This window comes from Schistocerca americana, chromosome 1 (assembly GCF_021461395.2).
Source record: "Schistocerca americana isolate TAMUIC-IGC-003095 chromosome 1, iqSchAmer2.1, whole genome shotgun sequence".
Taxonomy (NCBI): domain Eukaryota; kingdom Metazoa; phylum Arthropoda; class Insecta; order Orthoptera; family Acrididae; genus Schistocerca; species Schistocerca americana.
This window is the reverse complement of record NC_060119.1, coordinates 1,203,087,103-1,203,104,428: the sequence shown is the minus strand read 5'-3', so window position 1 is coordinate 1,203,104,428 and position 17,326 is coordinate 1,203,087,103.

The following is a 17,326-nucleotide window of genomic DNA, read 5'->3' as shown; positions in this document are numbered from 1 at the left end:
AATACCTAATGAGGCACGACATGGTATATATAAGACGATACATTGTTAGCAGGAACCTTAAATCTCTCAACACCGACTACACTGAAATTCTGACACAACATTGCATTAAAATAGGAGCGTGTTTTTATACATCTAAGGGACAACAACATCTTACATAAAAATGTTATACATCTAATATATAATTTATATACAACATGAAACTCCCGTAGATACCTAAAAATCTACGTCTATTGGAACGCAAAGCTAACTCAAAATTTAAAACGATTTGGTTAAGAACTTTCGGAGACTTAAGATTCTGAACAAACGACCATGAGGTGTTTTTGATAACAACGTATCCACATTATACACATATGCTTGAGAACCACATTATATATGTGGCTCTCCAGCACGTATATAAAAACTCGTGTAGTCTAAGGCAATATGTCAAATTTTGAAGGAATCGTTGCAGATCTTTCGGAGATTTAAGATTTTGAAGACATGAATATATACGGCTGTGTCAATAAAAGTGTATGTCCGTTTGTTTAAAATAGTAAATCTTCGAAAATTCTTCATCTACTGCTTTAAATTTTGAAGCAAAGTTGCATTTGTACACGTGGGGGTTTTGAAACAACTACTGCAGTGCCACATGTGATATATATATATATATATATATATACACTCCTGGAAATTGAAATAAGAACACCGTGAATTCATTGTCCCAGGAAGGGGAAACTTTATTGACACATTCCTGGGGTCAGATACATCACATGATCACACTGACAGAACCACAGGCACATAGACACAGGCAACAGAGAATGCACAATGTCGGCACTAGTACAGTGTATATCCACCTTTTGCAGCAATGCAGGCTGCTATTCTCCCATGGAGACGATCGTAGAGATGCTGGATGTAGTCCTGTGGAACGGCTTGCCATGCCATTTCCACTTGGCGCCTCAGTTGGACCAGCGTTCGTGCTGGACGTGCAGACCGCGTGAGACGACGCTTCATCCAGTCCCAAACATGCTCAATGGGGGACAGATCCGGAGATCTTGCTGGCCAGGGTAGTTGACTTACACCTTCTAGAGCACGTTGGGTGGCACGGGATACATGCGGACGTGCATTGTTCTGTTGGAACAGCAAGTTCCCTTGCCGGTCTAGGAATGGTAGAACGATGGGTTCGATGACGGTTTGGATGTACCGTGAACTATTCAGTGTCTCCTCGACGATCACCAGTGGTGTACGGCCAGTGTAGGAGATCGCTCCCCACACCATGATGCCGGGTGTTGGCCCTGTGTGCCTCGGTCGTATGCAGTCCTGATTGTGGCGCTCACCTGCACGGCGCCAAACACGCATACGACCATCATTGGCACCAAGGCAGAAGCGACTCTCATCGCTGAAGACGACACGTCTCCATTCGTCCCTCCATTCACGCCTGTCGCGACACCACTGGAGGCGGGCTGCACGATGTTGGGGCGTGAGCGGAAGACGGCCTAACGGTGTGCGGGACCGTAGCCCAGCTTCATGGAGACGGTTGCGAATGGTCCTCGCCGATACCCCAGGAGCAACAGTGTCCCTAATTTGCTGGGAAGTGGCGGTGCGGTCCCCTACGGCACTGCGTAGGATCCTACGGTCTTGGCGTGCATCCGTGCGTCGCTGCGGTCCGGTCCCAGGTCGACGGGCACGTGCACCTTCCGCCGACCACTGGCGACAACATCGATGTACTGTGGAGACCTCACGCCCCACGTGTTGAGGAATTCGGCGGTACGCCCACCCGGCCTCCCGCATGCCCACTATACGCCCTCGCTCAAAGTCCGTCAACTGCACATACGGTTCACGTCCACGCTGTCGCGGCATGCTACCAGTGTTAAAGACTGCGATGGAGCTCCGTATGCCACGGCAAACTGGCTGACACTGACGGCGGCGGTGCACAAATGCTGCGCAGCTAGCGCCATTCGACGGCCAACCCCGCAGTTCCTGGTGTGTCCGCTGTGCCGTGCGTGTGATCATTGCTTGTACAGCCCTCTCGCAGTGTCCGGAGCAAGTATGGTGGGTCTGACACACCGGTGTCAATGTGTTCTTTTTTCCATTTCCAGGAGTGTATATATATATGTCTGAGTGTGTGTGTGTGTGTGTGTGTGTGTGTGTGTGTGTGTGTGTGTGTGTGCGTGTGATTACAGTAGTGCTATATAATTTAAATCTGCAAAAACAATAAACAAGTCTCAAGGTCACAGAAAGAGAGGGGGGTAGAGGATATGAACAGATGGGTGACAGGAAACTGACACAGAACGAAAAAAGGGGAAGATGCGCAGAGATAAGGAGAGGTAGAAACGGAGAGAGACGAGGTGGACAAGATGGATAAAGAAAGCGGGCAGAAGATGATGAGTAGTGAGAGGGTTTGCGAGAGAAGACTGCGAAGGGGATGGTGAGCATGAGGAAAAAAAAACTGAATAACCAAAGAAAGACTGTCGTTCTACGAGTTGTGACAGGTAATGTCAGACGTTTGAACATAGTACGGAAACTATCAAATCCGAAAGGGAAAATGTTAGGGCTCAGTCTAGATACATTGGAGGTCAGTGAAGTGAAATGGAAAGGAAACAAGAATTTATGTTCAGATGAGTGTAGGGTAATATCAATAGCAGCAGGAAATGGTATAACGGGAGTAGATTCGATATGAATAAGAAGGTAAGGCGGAGAGAGAGTTACTGTGAACAGTTCAGTGATAGTGTTCTTCTCATCAGAATCGACAGCAAACTAACACCGACAAAAATATTTCAGGTATACATGCAGAAGTCACAAACCGAAGACGATGAGACAGTGAAAGCATATGAAGATATATTACTTCAGTACGTGAAGGGAGATCTAATACTCATATGGTATCGGGATGCAATTGTACGGAAGAAGTATAAGAAAGGGTAATGAGAGTGTATGAGCTTGGTACTACGAATGAGAAAGGAGAAAGACTCATTAAGATCAGCAATGTATTTAAGCTAGTAATAGCCAACACTCTGTTCAATAATCAGAGGAGGACGTGGTTTAGTTTGAAAAGAGAGGAAGATATGTGGAAATTCCAGATTACATCATGGTCAGGTAATGATTCTCAATTCTGAATTGTAAAGCCTACCCAGGAGCAGTTATAGACTCCGATCACATTTTAGCAGTGACGAAGAGTAGGCTGAAATGTAAGAGACTAGTCAGGAAAATCAATGCGCAAAGAAAAGGGATACGAGAGTACAAAGAAAAGAGGGGATACGTTTGAAGTTCTCTGAGACTACAGATACTACGGTAAAGAATAGCTCAGTAGCCACTACAGTTTAAGCGGAATGGATAACTCTAAAAAAGAGCAAGCAAAGACATTGGAAAGAAATACATAGGTACAAGAAAGGCAACTGCGAAGAAAGCATGGGTAACACAAGAAATGCTTCACCGTCCAGAAGCTCCTCCAAAAAATACTTCAGTTGATCGATAAAAGAAGGACCTACAGAAAAGTTCAGGGAAATTCAAGAATACAGAAATACAAGTCACTTACGAATGAGATAAATAGGATATGCAGCGAAGCTAACACGAAATGGCTGCATGTCGGAAAGAGTGACTCACTGTACAGAAAAGTCGAAACAACCTTCAATGAAATTAAATGCAAGGGTGGTAACATTAAGAGTGAAGTGAAAATTGTTCTGTTAAATGCAGAGGAGAGAGAGCAGATAGGTGGAAAGAGTACATTGAGGGCCTCTATGAGGGGGAAGACTAATCTCAAGACGTGATAGCAGAAGAAATAGGAGTCTTTATAGAAGAGGCAGGGGGTCAAGTGTCAGAATTAGAAACTAAAGAGCTAAAGAAGACTTAAGATCAGATAATTGGTGATCACGAAGGTTAAATTTAGGAATTCTTCTACCTAGGTAGCAAAATAACCCATGACAGACTGGTTGTGGCAAAAAGGCCATCCTGCCCTAAGTTAAATCTGTTAGTATCATACATAGCCCGTCATTTGAGGAAGGAATATCAGAGAATGTACGTTGGGAGCACAGCATTGTATGGTAGTAAATCACGTACCGGGTGATCCAGAAAGAAGCATTTGAGATGTGGTGTTATTGATGAATACTGAAAATTGGAAGTACTGACAGGGTAAGGAATTGGGAGGTTTTCCACAGATTGGGAGAGGAAAGGAATTTATGGACAACAGTGACAGGAAGATGGGACAGTATTGTAGGACATCCGTTACGACACCACGGAATAACTTCCATGCTACTACAGGGAGATGTAGAGGATAGACTCTATAGAGAGAAACAGAGGTTTCAATACATTTTGCAAATAATTGAGGTAGTAGTTTGCAAGTGTTACTCTGAGATAAAGTGCATGGCAAAAGTCAGAAGACTGATGTTTAAAAAGAGAAATATACGTATTACAAAAGTTTCCTTTCTCTTTCGTTCTTTTCCATTTAAACAGACTGAGCCATAGCAACACGTGGCCGGGAATAATTAATATTACTAATAATTCACAAACTGAATTATAAGACATTGTCAAACGAAAAATAGACTGAGGAAAAAAATAGCAAGTAAACTATTTGCTATTTCAAGGGGAATCGCTTTAACTGTTGATACGTTTGTATCAGTCAGACAAGACGGTTAATGACATAGATGAAAAATGTTTACATATGGCCACGGAACCGTGGTTGTACCCAGGGGTTCCTTATTTGTGGGGGGAAAATCGACGCCCTCATATGTTTTGCATCAGGACTCCTAAAATATGGAAATCGCGTGGTGAAAGATTGGGATTAATATGGAAGCTGTGTAAGGACTTCCTAGTCTGATGTGTAGTCAAAACAACCATCAAAATATGTGGCCGGGCAGTATCACGCAGCAGAAAGATGCCGTCTGTTAACGTTCCCGGGCGTCTAAATTTTATGGAGCAAGGTGTCCGCGTTCACCTGTGAGTTAACTGTCTTGTTCTGTTTCAGAAAGTCCATGTGCAGCGGACCTACGCAGTCAAAGAATCGCAGAACTGGCATGCAAGGCTTTGGATTGTTTACAATTGGGATGAATTTACCTGGCTCCATTGTTGGCCCTGACTCTTAGTCTCCTGCTCAGAGTGCAATCAACTACGTGCCTCCGTCGCACACAGATTTTCGGGGACTTGAGATGATCTGTCATGATGACGTGGGCGGCACCACGAGTGGTGTCCAGTTTGAGCTGGAAGCCTCCCAACGCCTGCCCTAGGTCATTTCTTAAGGCAACAACCACCGCATCAATGTCAGATGGGGTAATGACCTGAAGAGTCTGGCCTGCCGACTGCTGTTCTTCAGTGACACCCGACCTCCCCTAAATCGTTTAATCCATACAAACGAACTGCAGTCACTCGAGCACGAATTTCACTTCCTGACACTCCTTCCACAATCAAAAACCGCACTACACATCCATGTTACTTTTCTCGGTAACCATTGTGAAGGCGGACGCACACACGACTCACTGACATCACGTCGAGCACGTCTAACAGACAAAAGGCACAGCGGTGAACTGTATGTAAATTGAAGCTGGATGAGGGAGGAAGGAAAGGAAAGAGAAGTGTTCAGTGATAGCAGCTGCATCAGGACATAACACCAGCGGTGACGAATCAGCAGACACGTCCGAAAGAAGCCACCCACCCCCATAATCGATTCGCGCAGATGGGCAATGGACCAACCATCTTCAGAGCTAATGCACAAGCACGTCTGACCACCTGAGGGGAATCTCAGAGTAGTGAGCAAGGAGGAAATGACAGGGATTGCATATAGGCGGCGCTTGGTTGGAATGTGGGTCGGCCATCAGGAGTGCTGAAATAGTCCAGACAGTTCCGATGACATTGTGTTCCGAGTGGTGCAGTGGGTAAACCACCTACATACTAAGCATGAGGATTGAATGCTGAGCCCGCATCTCGTGGTCGTGCGGTAGCGTTCTCGCTTCCCGCGCCCGGGTTCCCGGGTTCGATTCCCGGCGGGGTCAGGGATTTTCTCTGCCTCGTGATGGCTGGGTGTTGTGTGTTGTCCTTAGGTTAGTTAGGTTTAAGTAGTTCTAAGTTCTAGGGGACTGATGACCATAGATGTTAAGTCCCATAGTGCTCAGAGCCATTTTTTGATTGAATGCTGGTCCGGTATACGTTTTTCACTCGTCGCCGGTGATTCCGTGTAATGTAGCTACCATCACTAATTCCTCTTCTTTACTTTCTGCCCCATCCACCTTCAGTTTACATACAGTATATCAAAACTGTAGAGGTGTCCAAAAGAACAAATGCCACACATCATGTAACAGCGGTGAACGCTCACAATGTTCCCTCGCGATTCGCAATATACGGTACTTCTATATATACACCTACCATGTAGCCTGTGTCGTTTGCACTTGGCTGGCCATTATAAATTTTCTTAAACTTAACAATAATCTGCATTGCTCGCTGATTCCCGATCGTATACACTCATACCTATCGGCCCAACTTAACTCCCAGCCTTCCCAACTGATTCTCAACTGTATGGCGCTTATCTCCTAACTGAAAAAATCTGGCTCTAATCTTCTCACTGGTCGGACAATTGGCATAAAGCCGATGACCCACAAAGTGGTTCGGCTCTTATTAGGTGCTCAGATGTCTTCCAGAAGTAAATAACGTTGTTACACATTAATACACACACCAAGAAAAGTTTGGCATCACCCCGGTTCCCAGAACTCCTGAAGATAGACGCTGACTGTGGGTATTGTACCACAGACACAGTACCTCTGATTGTTCAGAATGTCGCTAATCCCGCCCAAAGATACAAACAATAATGCATGAGCGGCGCCTATTAGACGGGGGTCCTACAGCCGATCAGTTCCAGCCATTCCACCAGGAAGGAGGTACACGACTCCTGTTGCCTGTAGGTCAATACCGGCGTCCGACCGCGTCCGCATTGTTACTTTGCGCCAGGAAGGGCTCTCATCAAGGGAGGTGTCCAGGCGTCTGGGAGTGAACCAAAGCGATGTTGTTCGGGCAAGGAGGAGATACAGAGAGACAGAAATTGTCGAGGACTTGCCTCGCTCAGTCCGCCCAAGGGCTACTACTGTAGTGGATGACCGCTACCTACGGATTACTCGGAGGAATCCTGACAGCGACGCTACCATGTTGATTAATGCTTTTCGTGCAGCGCGGTACAGATGAGCCCAAAAACATGCCGTTTGGACAGCTCAGGATTGGCATTATGTTTTTTTTCACCGATGAGTGTCGCATATGCCTTCAACCACACAATCTCCGGATATGTGATTGGAGGCAACCCAGTCAGGCTGAACGCCTTAGACACACTGTCCAGGGATTGCAGCAAGGTGGAGGTTCGCCGACCCCTGTGGCCGAGCGGTTCTAGTCGCTTCAGTTCGGAACCACGCTGCTGCTACGGTTGCAAGTTCGAATTCTGCCTCGCACATGGATATGTGTGATGTCCTTAGTTTAGTTAGGTTTAAGTAGTTCTATGTCTGGGGGACTGATGACCTCAGATGTTAAGTCCCATAGTGCTTAGAGCCATTTGAACCATTTGGTGTGGGTTCCCTTCTGTTTTGGGGTGGCATATGTGTGGCCAACGTAAGCCACTAGCCGGCCGAAGTGGCCGTGCGGTTAAAGGCGCTGCAGTCTGGAACCGCGAGACCGCTACGGTCGCAGGTTCGAATCCTGCCTCGGGCATGGATGTTTGTGATGTCCTTAGGTTAGTTAGATTTAACTAGTTCTAAGTTATAGTGGACTAATGACCTCAGCAGTTGAGCCCCATAGTGCTCAGAGCCATTTGAACCATTTTTGAACGTAAGCCACTGGTAGTCACACAAGGCGCCGTAACGGCTGTACGATACGTGAATGCCATCCTCCGACCGATAGTGCAACCATATCGGCAGCATTTGGGGAGGCATTCGTTTTCATGGACGACAATTCACGGCCCCCATCCTGCACATGTTGTGACTGAGTTTCTTCAGGATAACAACATCGCAAGACTAGAGTGGCCAGCATGTTCTCCAGACATGAACCCTATCGAAAATGCTTGGGTTAGATTCAAAAAGGCTGTTTATGGATGACGTCACCCACCAACCACTCTGAGGGATCTACGCCGAATCGCCGTTGAGGAGTGGTACAATCTGGATTAACAGTGCCTTGATGAACTTGTGGATGGTATGCCACATGCAGGCAAGCATCAGTGTAAGAGGACGTGCTACTGGGTATTAGAGGTACCGGTGTCTACAGCAATCTAGACGGGCACCTGTGAAGGTATCGCTGTGCGGTGGTATCATATGCAATGTGTGGTGTTCATGAGCAGTAATAAGGTCGGATATGATGTTTATGTGGATCTCTATTCCTTTTTTCTGTACAGGTTCTGAAACTCTCGGAGTCGACGTGATGCAAAACTTTTTTTGATGTGTGTAAAAACTTGTATGTGGCTTTCGTAATAATTACTAAATGAAAATGTGAATTTGGCATGCAACCCAGAGAATAATCACTTCCTCTTTTATTCTGGCGGGCAATCAGAACACAAGACGATGCTTTCGGCAAAGATTCTCTTCACTACTGTATCTTTACTTTATGACGTATATTAGCCACTGAGTCTTCGCTCAACTGAGCTGTGATACATAGAAATAAAGCTGTGGCTTAAAAATCCAGAAACATTACAAACAGATGGGAAGACCAGACAACAAGTCAGTAGATGCTAAATCGAATTTAGAAAGAAAAATATTTATGGTACTGCTTGACTAAGGCACCAGTTGATAATCGCTTATATTGAAACAAAAAAAAATTTTCAGTTTGATAAAGGAAGGAAGTGGGGGGGCAGGGCAAAAACTAGAGACCATGGCATGAATACAGTAAGCGTAAGTGGCCAGGTGTAACAAATCACATTCTTTACAACTAAGTTCTCATACTGGGGAAACATGTCATTATCGGAATTTACAAGACCTGCTGTATCTTGTTGCCTTCTGTTTGCAGGAACCTCCGAAGTGGGGAGAAGAAACAAGCTTCCCCACTGGCTAGAGACACTAACGGTAACTCAGAGACGGAGTTCAATACACCGGACAGAGTAAAAAAGAGCCGGCCCTGCCAGCAAAATTCAGGGGCACGGGCAAGACGAAAGCACTCAAATGGACGGTTGGACTGAGCATCCATTTGAGAAAGCTCGTGACGGCAGGTTTGAGAATGTGGAGAGATGGAAAACTCTTGAATTCGTAACGTTCCCCTGGGGATTTGAGCGACCTCTTGCTGAAAATACCGTTTCATCCTGTTGGTGCACAGCAGTCCAAATTCTGATATACTACCACTGTTGCGCCAGAGAAAATTTGCAGTTCAGTTTCCCTTGGTAAGGGAAATTCCTAGAAATCCCACATCATTTGTCTTGCCATCATAACGTGGTTTTGGGCTATTCCCAGGTGTGATAGCACGTTTCTGATTGGTGTTCTGGCACCTAAATTGTTGGTGGGAGACAGTGGACTCGATTCTAGTTCCATCAATGGACCGTTAGGCCTCTTTGGTGACTGGATAAACAAAGTATGCCGTTAGGAACATTGAGGCTTGAACGGAAGTGTGAGGTGTTTCTGTAAGCAGACTCATGAAGACGCTATTACAAGGACTGGCACAACTTTCATAACCGATTTGGAGCTAGGCCTTATGCTATGTCACTGGAGTTTGACTTAACAGTTCTCGGGTCAGATAAATTTCTCGCTCTCGCACCTGAGAAGATGTGTGCATGTTGTGGCCATAGACACAGCAGGATGCGTACACCAGCAGCGCTCTGTTGTGGGGTCGGTGTGTAGAAACTAGGACTCCAGATTGCAGAGCTGAATCCGTGACCCACCGCGCCATATTTTGTCAAGAGTCTGAGCAAGTCCAAGAGCGTCAAGGGGCAATGTAGAGTGGTACAGTGGTATTCAGTAACATTCGTTTATTCGGATAATTTACACTTCTCGATGGGTGAAGCGTAGTGTTGGCATGCCGTCGATGTGCTGCCCCGCGACTCCAGCTGGTTCAGCAGACTCCTGGTATGCCAATGCTGCTGCTGCCATCATCGCCACCCCGCTGGAAGTCGGCCCACCCTCTCCTGGTCGCTGCCTGCCGATATGTTGCAACTTGCGACGTGCTGCTGCCATCGATTCCGGAGACTGCTACAGTCACTGGTCCTTGCAGCCCTCCACCCTGTTTGGCCTGCTCTTTCTGACCATGGGACGAAGGTGGGTGTACTGGTCACCCGTGGCCCTCGGGCCACCGCTGCTCCCAGGACGGAACCAGACTCGAACCCGTGTCCTCCTGGATGCTATGCCACTAATTGCTGCTAGTGGTGGTTGCCAGATGGCAACACCTGGTGCCGTATCTGGTGCTGTTGCAGCGTTGCTACACCTCCCGCAGTGTACGCCTTGGCCGGCCGGGGTGGACGACCGGTTCTAGGCGCTACAGTCTAGAACCGCGCGACCGCTGCGCTCGCAGTTTCGAATCCTGCCTCGGGCATGGATGTGTGTGTTGTCCTTAGGTTAGTTAGGTTTAAGTGGTTCTAAGTACTAGGGGACTGATGACCTCAGAAGTTAAGTCCCATAGTGCTCTGTGCCATTTGAACCATTTTGTACGCCTTGCCCAGACACCAGTGCACCAGGTGGGAAGCGAATGCTGCCTGTAGACTCGAGTGGAACGAAGCCCGTAGTGGACCAGCAGCAGACCGCTGTCACTGCCATCTTTCAGGCTGTCGTTAGGTCCCACCCCTGTGTTGTGTTGCTGGAGGTTGAATACAGCCCAAGTACATAGAAAACTCAATTCAAGTTTATGCAGAATGCTTATAAAATTGCTGCCAGCCTGGCCTCTATAAGCGAGGACCAGCAAAGGCCGACTGACCTGGCAGTCTCCGTCCCAAGCTAAAATTGTCCGTCTATTTATATCAGTTTTTTTCTATCTCTGACACTACATCAAGTGTCAGAGACAGACAGAAACTATGGCAATGATAAATTCCCACTCGTCAGCTACTTACAAATCGGCAGTCTTGGCTCCGGGCCGGCCGCTGTGGTCTAGCGGTTCTGGCGCTGCAGTCCGGAACCGCGGGACTGCTACGGTCGCAGGTTCGAATCCTGCCTCGGGCATGGGTGTGTGTGATGTCCTTAGGTTAGTTAGGTTCAAGTAGTTCTAAGTTCTAGGGGACTTATGACCTAAGATGTTGAGTCCCATAGTGCTCCGAGCCATTTTTTCTTGGCTCCGGCCTAGTGCCCCAACTCCTACATCGCAATAACTTAAAGCATTGTTGCTCCACTCAAAACAAATGGTGTGTACACTGCCGTCACAGCTCTGGGCCCGTGTGTGCCACGTTTACCTTCTCTGGCCGGCTGGCTGTTGACTGCCTGCCAGCGGCCCCGATTTCATCGCCCAACCGCGCCTTTGACAAAATTTGGCTTTCCTCCGACTATAAGTAATACTAGCGCAGCAGCTCGCAGCGGCGCAGTGTACCGCAACAGCAAGCAGACCTCATTGCAGACAGAAAATGGTTCAAATGGCCCTCAGCGCTATGGGACTTAACATCTGAGGTCATCAGCCCCCTAGAACTTAGGGCTACTTAAACCTAACTAACCTAAGGAAGTCACACACATCCATGCCCGAGGCAGGATTCGAACCTGGGACCGTAGCGGCTGCGCGGTTCCAGACTGTAGCGCCTAGAACCGCTCGGCCACCCCGGCCGGCCATTGCAGACGCTAGAAGTTCGTACTGCAATGCGATCGATCGACACCAAGAATTTCAGCTGTTAGAGGAGACAGGATATCAATTCTATAATTTACATTCCGCTAATCTCTTACCATAACACAAGCTTCATGCAACTCTTAGCATTCTACTTTCTTTTTCTGTCATGTGACATTTATGGAAAAATTTTACTAAGCAGCACTCATATACCGCCTTTGAAACGATGAAGAATTTCGTTGAGGTCTTGCTGTTGTGATTTTCTCCTTACGTTCATGGTGATGTTTGGTGAAGTTGTGTAGTCAGTTCACGTTGTTGCAATTTTTTAACATTTTGAATCAAATAACGGTTGTATTAATTTGTTAATTCCGACAATAATTGAACAGTAATCCAGCCAGTATTGTCCAGCAATAAACTGGTAGCAACCCCAGTTTGTATTTCTGAATTATTTGCTCTTTGGTTTGGGTTATAAGGTCAATGTCAAAAAGATATATTTTCCATGTGACATTCATGAACTAATAAAGGTATTTTATGTATACAGACTGAAGCGGGGAGTGAAAATTTATACCAAGGCCGGGAATAGAACCCTGGTCTCCTGCTTACTAATTGGGTGCTGCGTTATCCACCAGAGTAGACTGGGACGGCAGCGAGAATTTGGAACACTACAAATTCTCACTGGCTCAAATGGCTCTGAGCACTATGGGACTAAACATCTGTGGTCATCAGTCCCCTAGAACTTAGAACTACTTAAACCTAACTAACTTAAGGACATCACACACATCCATGCCCGAGGCAGGATTCGAACCTGCGACCGTAGCAGTCGCGCGGCTCCGGACTGAGCGCCTAGAACCGCGAGACCACTGCGGCCGGCACAAATTCTCACTCTCCGCTTCAGTCGACATACAATAAATCATATCTGTATGAGACCAGCAAAGCCTTTGAAATTGTGTCATATCATTTGTGTAAATACTTGCATCGGAGTTTCTGGCTTGATCCCCAATTTAAGTTCGATCCTGCGGTGGTATTTCCCATGGAGAACCTAGTCAATTATGCGCCTATGTGAGCTGCCCCTGCCGCCAGAGGTTGGAGTCCTCCCTCGTGCATGAGTGTGTGTGTTGTTCTTCGCATAAGTTAGTTTAAATTTAGTTTAAGCAGTGCGTAAGTCTAGGGACCGATGACCTAAGCAGTAGGGTCCCTCAGGAATTCACACACATTGGAACATTTTGCTCCTATGTAAGGGGGAATTTAAAGTAGACTTCGGCGGTTGTGAGAATTTGGATTCATTTAATAAAAGTATGACTTTAGCAAATCAAATTCTATTATTCAGCTACTTACCCCACCGTTACAATCAAACTCGCAACGCCCTCCAACGGCGAACACTTAAGTGAAATCTCCGGATGAAATCAATATTTAAATTAACGTTCCCAGCAGGTGTCACAGTTATACTGATAATCACTCTTAGGGTTTCATGGGGATATGCAACAGCTTTCTGGTATGCGGCGCCTGTACTGGCTGCTGAATTTATTTGCCCCATCCAAAGAGGTTCGTAGCAAGGTGCCGATTGTATTTACGAATACGCCCAACTTCTGGCAATAGATCGGCTTCGGTTTATTTAAAGCTGTCTCTACATAGGCAGCTGTCTTTATATTTTTTACATCTCTTATGTTATTTGCACACAAAGTCATTGAGTAACAAAATGTCTTCATCATGCAATGTCTTTCGTCCTTAAAAAAATATTTATATCTCCTCATTGGCCCCGAAAATAAGCCGCGACAAGTTATGCACATTTCACTCTCGAGAAGCTATTGTGTGGGTTATATCGTCTATTGCGCCTTTTTACAAACCCTTGCCTTAAAAAATTATGCTCATTTGCAACAATACAACAAGCCCTTTAACCTAAACTGGTAGCTACGCACTTTAGTACCCAATAGTAAAAACTTTTACCGGTATTTTACTGCACTCAACTTTGCATAGATCCACCAACATAGTTTCGTTAGAATTCAGTTTCAATTTGTTCCTGATAAGAAGCCGTGATTTATGCAGATATCAACGACCATTCAGGGCCGAAAGCATTATCAAGCCAAGGAATTTGGCGCATTTACGATGCCATCTCCAAAACTACAGTTGTGTGTTGTAATGTTGTTATGTGTAATTTGTTATGAAAGCGATGCTGATAGACAATAAAAGAGAGTTAAGAGCTATGAGCTGTCTGGGGAAGTTAACCTTGCATTACTGAGCAACTGTTTCACCAGGTATCCAGTCTAGCTTACCAAATTCCCAACCAGACTAACATTAATTATAATCTTTTAATAGTCATACGACAAACGGTGATTTATATATATATATATATATATATATATATATATATATATATATATATATATATATAAAGAGAATTTTAATGATATGAAATAAATCAGATTATATTTGGAAATTTATTTTAACATTGTTCATTGAAATTTCAGCATATTAAACTTGATTCATAACTAAACTGGTGTCTTATTTAGGATTGTGAAAATTTTAGTTTGTAATCTTACGGAACACATCAAATATGTTGCCAAGATTGGGAGACTGCATACAACACTGCATTCATAAAATAACACACGAAGAACGTTGAAACATATGCAAGAGGAAATTAACCACAACCAACCGATTCAATGTTCACCCAAAGAAGTTACGTTCGTAGCACAATCCTGTCTGTCAAGCAATTACCGCACACTGGTATACTAAATTCATACTAACTCTGTATGAAATCTTCCCGAAAAGAATAGCTGAGCGCTACTTTGATGCTTACACCACATGCTTCACGTGGTCAACTTCGTATACACAAAGAGTGTAACTCCACAATAATTTTGATAATTAAAATAAATTACATCGAAACGCAATTTACAAAAGAAAAACCTCGAACTGGTTACTATCGTCTTACTATTAACCTGCTGAGTCAAACAATTGTATAAGCACGTGGTACTGGTTTCACAAAGTACACCCCACGTGGGTTGAACATAAAGAAAAGTTGCTATATTGAAAAATTTTGTCAAGACGAGACGTTATAATCTCACGCACATTCACATTTAAGATTGATGGTCTTAGTTAGAATTACTGATCAACGCGTGGTTCCACTTTACTCACAACGTAGTGACGAAGCAACTACCGGAAGATATTCAGAACTTCACACTCGAATTACACTGCGTAGCAATTTGAGGTAACATTAGATATTTTAGAGCTAAACCTGAAATAAAGGTGATTAAACTTTCAGTTAGGCTGAACTTAAGAAATCCATTGTCCTACGCTTAGCAGACACGCGTTTAGCTGGAGATCTTACCACTTTAGACGCTCGCCACGGACAGACTGCCGTGGCCCCTTCCTGAGTGTGCCTCACAAATACAAACGAATGTGACCAAAGAGGCAGCTTCCTATACCAACATGACAATGGATGTACAGGACCATACTAACAATAGAAAACACTTTGCTTCTAGAAAGCATAGCTACCTTTTCCGACGTTGGTCCTACTGTTCTCTAGCAGACAGGCTTGTCTGCTACCATCAAGCATGCAACTAGAAATACATTTGCTCATTCATTCTTTCACACAGAAGGGTAGGGGGATGACAGTGTCTTATCATATACAATATATAAAAGAAAGCGGATGTAGGTTCCGTATTAGACTGTGTGACATGAATTACATATAAACTGTGTTTTAAAGTGTAGTAGTGTGGCAGATCGTTCTTGTTTATGTGTAAAAGTAACACGTTTCGCTGCTCAGTCTCCTCCCAGAAAGTAGAAACACCACAGTAAATTTAGAAGAGGAATTTATGCCGTAAATGACAGCAGATTTAAGAAATTAACTTGAAAGGAATCCAACAGAGACCTTTCAGTGTTATGCCAAAATCACAAACAACAGAAAAGCCAGAAAGAAGTATGGATGAACATCCTAGACGTTGGATTGATTCACAAGAAAAATGGAAGAAAGCAGGACGAGACAAACATTCAGCGGACCGAAATATGGCAACTATCAGGAACGTGATGATAAAGTTCTTTCTTATGTGCATCATGAGAGGAAAGATGACATTCCTACCTCACGAGAAATAATCCAGCTCAAAACCTTGTAGCTCTTAAAAGTTTTAACACACCAGGAGAGTTTAGTGAGAGTATTGGTTGGTGTTTTCTGTTGATGCGGAAAAATTGCCTTACTCTCCGACGATGTACTATAGTAGCACAGAGAATCTCAGCGGATTTCGAGAAGAAACTGGTTAATTTACAGCAGTACTTTGGTCAGTTCTGTCTCTTCTACAATATCCATGCTTATGAAACTCAAGTACTCTTCGAAAATGCGACAGTATACAATACATTAGACATCAAAGGGGCAAAAAAAACATCCCGTTAGGAGGAATTTGGAAAGAAAAAATAGGAGTAATGTGATGTTAGCTTTTGTAGCATATGGGGGAAAGCTTCTCCCTTACGTCATTCTGAAGAGAAAAACTATGTTTAAAGAAACCTTTCCTGAGGGTTTAGTGATTCGCTGCCAAGGAAAGGGTTGGATGCAAAGCAGCTGATGGTTGACTGGCTGCCAACTGCTTGAAATACCGGGCTTTAGGCACTACTTACTAAGAGAGCCATGGTAATTTGTGTGACTTTAATGGACGTGGAACTGCTGAAGTACAAGATAAACTTGCTGCACAGTAGATAGACGTTGTCATACTATCAGTAGGAATAATTTCGAAACTATAGGTGCTGGATGCGACCGTCAAGACGCTATTCAACTAAAACCTCCAAAAATTGTATTGAGATTTTCTCCCGGAATAAGACCATGCCCTTACACAATCTGGAACGATGAAGAAGTCATCAGCCACCCTTCTGTGTTAGTGGTTTCCATATCATCAGAGCACATCATCAAAGGTTCAAGAAACGCAGTATATCGAGAGCGCTGTATGGCAACGAGGATGGCATAGTATGGGAAGAGAATGAAGAAAATTATTGGAGTGAGAGTGCGAGTGATGAAGTGAATATCGGTGCTGACAGTTATCTGAGTAATACAAAATATGGTACCGATAAGTTACATGCCAATGTCTTGAGTCATATGTCAGATCAAATGTTTATAGTAAATACCGACGTGCAACCTGTAAGTACAGGTAAATTATCTCATAACTTTTTCCCCTCTTGATCAGTGAGTAGCTTATGAATTTTTTTCTTTATCGTATTTCGATTCCCCCCAGAGGGGAGGGGGGGGAGGCGGGAGGGGTTGGCAGCAGCATAATAGGCCGCTCTGCAGCCTACAGATAAAGTTTAAGAAACATGATGAGGAGGTACAACAATAAAAATAGGTAATCAAACGGTGACTGTTTAAAACTGGTACATGGCGAAAAATTTGTAAAGGAAACATAAAGAGGTCAGTGATGCAGATGAAATAGACAGGCACAGTTAAAAAGCAAAACACGCCGACAGTCTGGTTTCTGTTCGCAGCACTGGAAAAAGGGACACACAAATCGGATCACTCACAGAAATCACTGCACTATAGAGTACGAAGGCATACGAGTATGGGGGTGGGGGAGCGGTGGGGAGAACCCGGCCAGACAGAGAGAGGAGGAAAAAGTGGGGAGCTGCTGGAGGGAGAGGGCATAGAAAAAGAGGGGGGTGAGCAGGGCGGACGCGAGAAGCGAGTGGGATAGACAGTGGAGGGGAAAGAAGA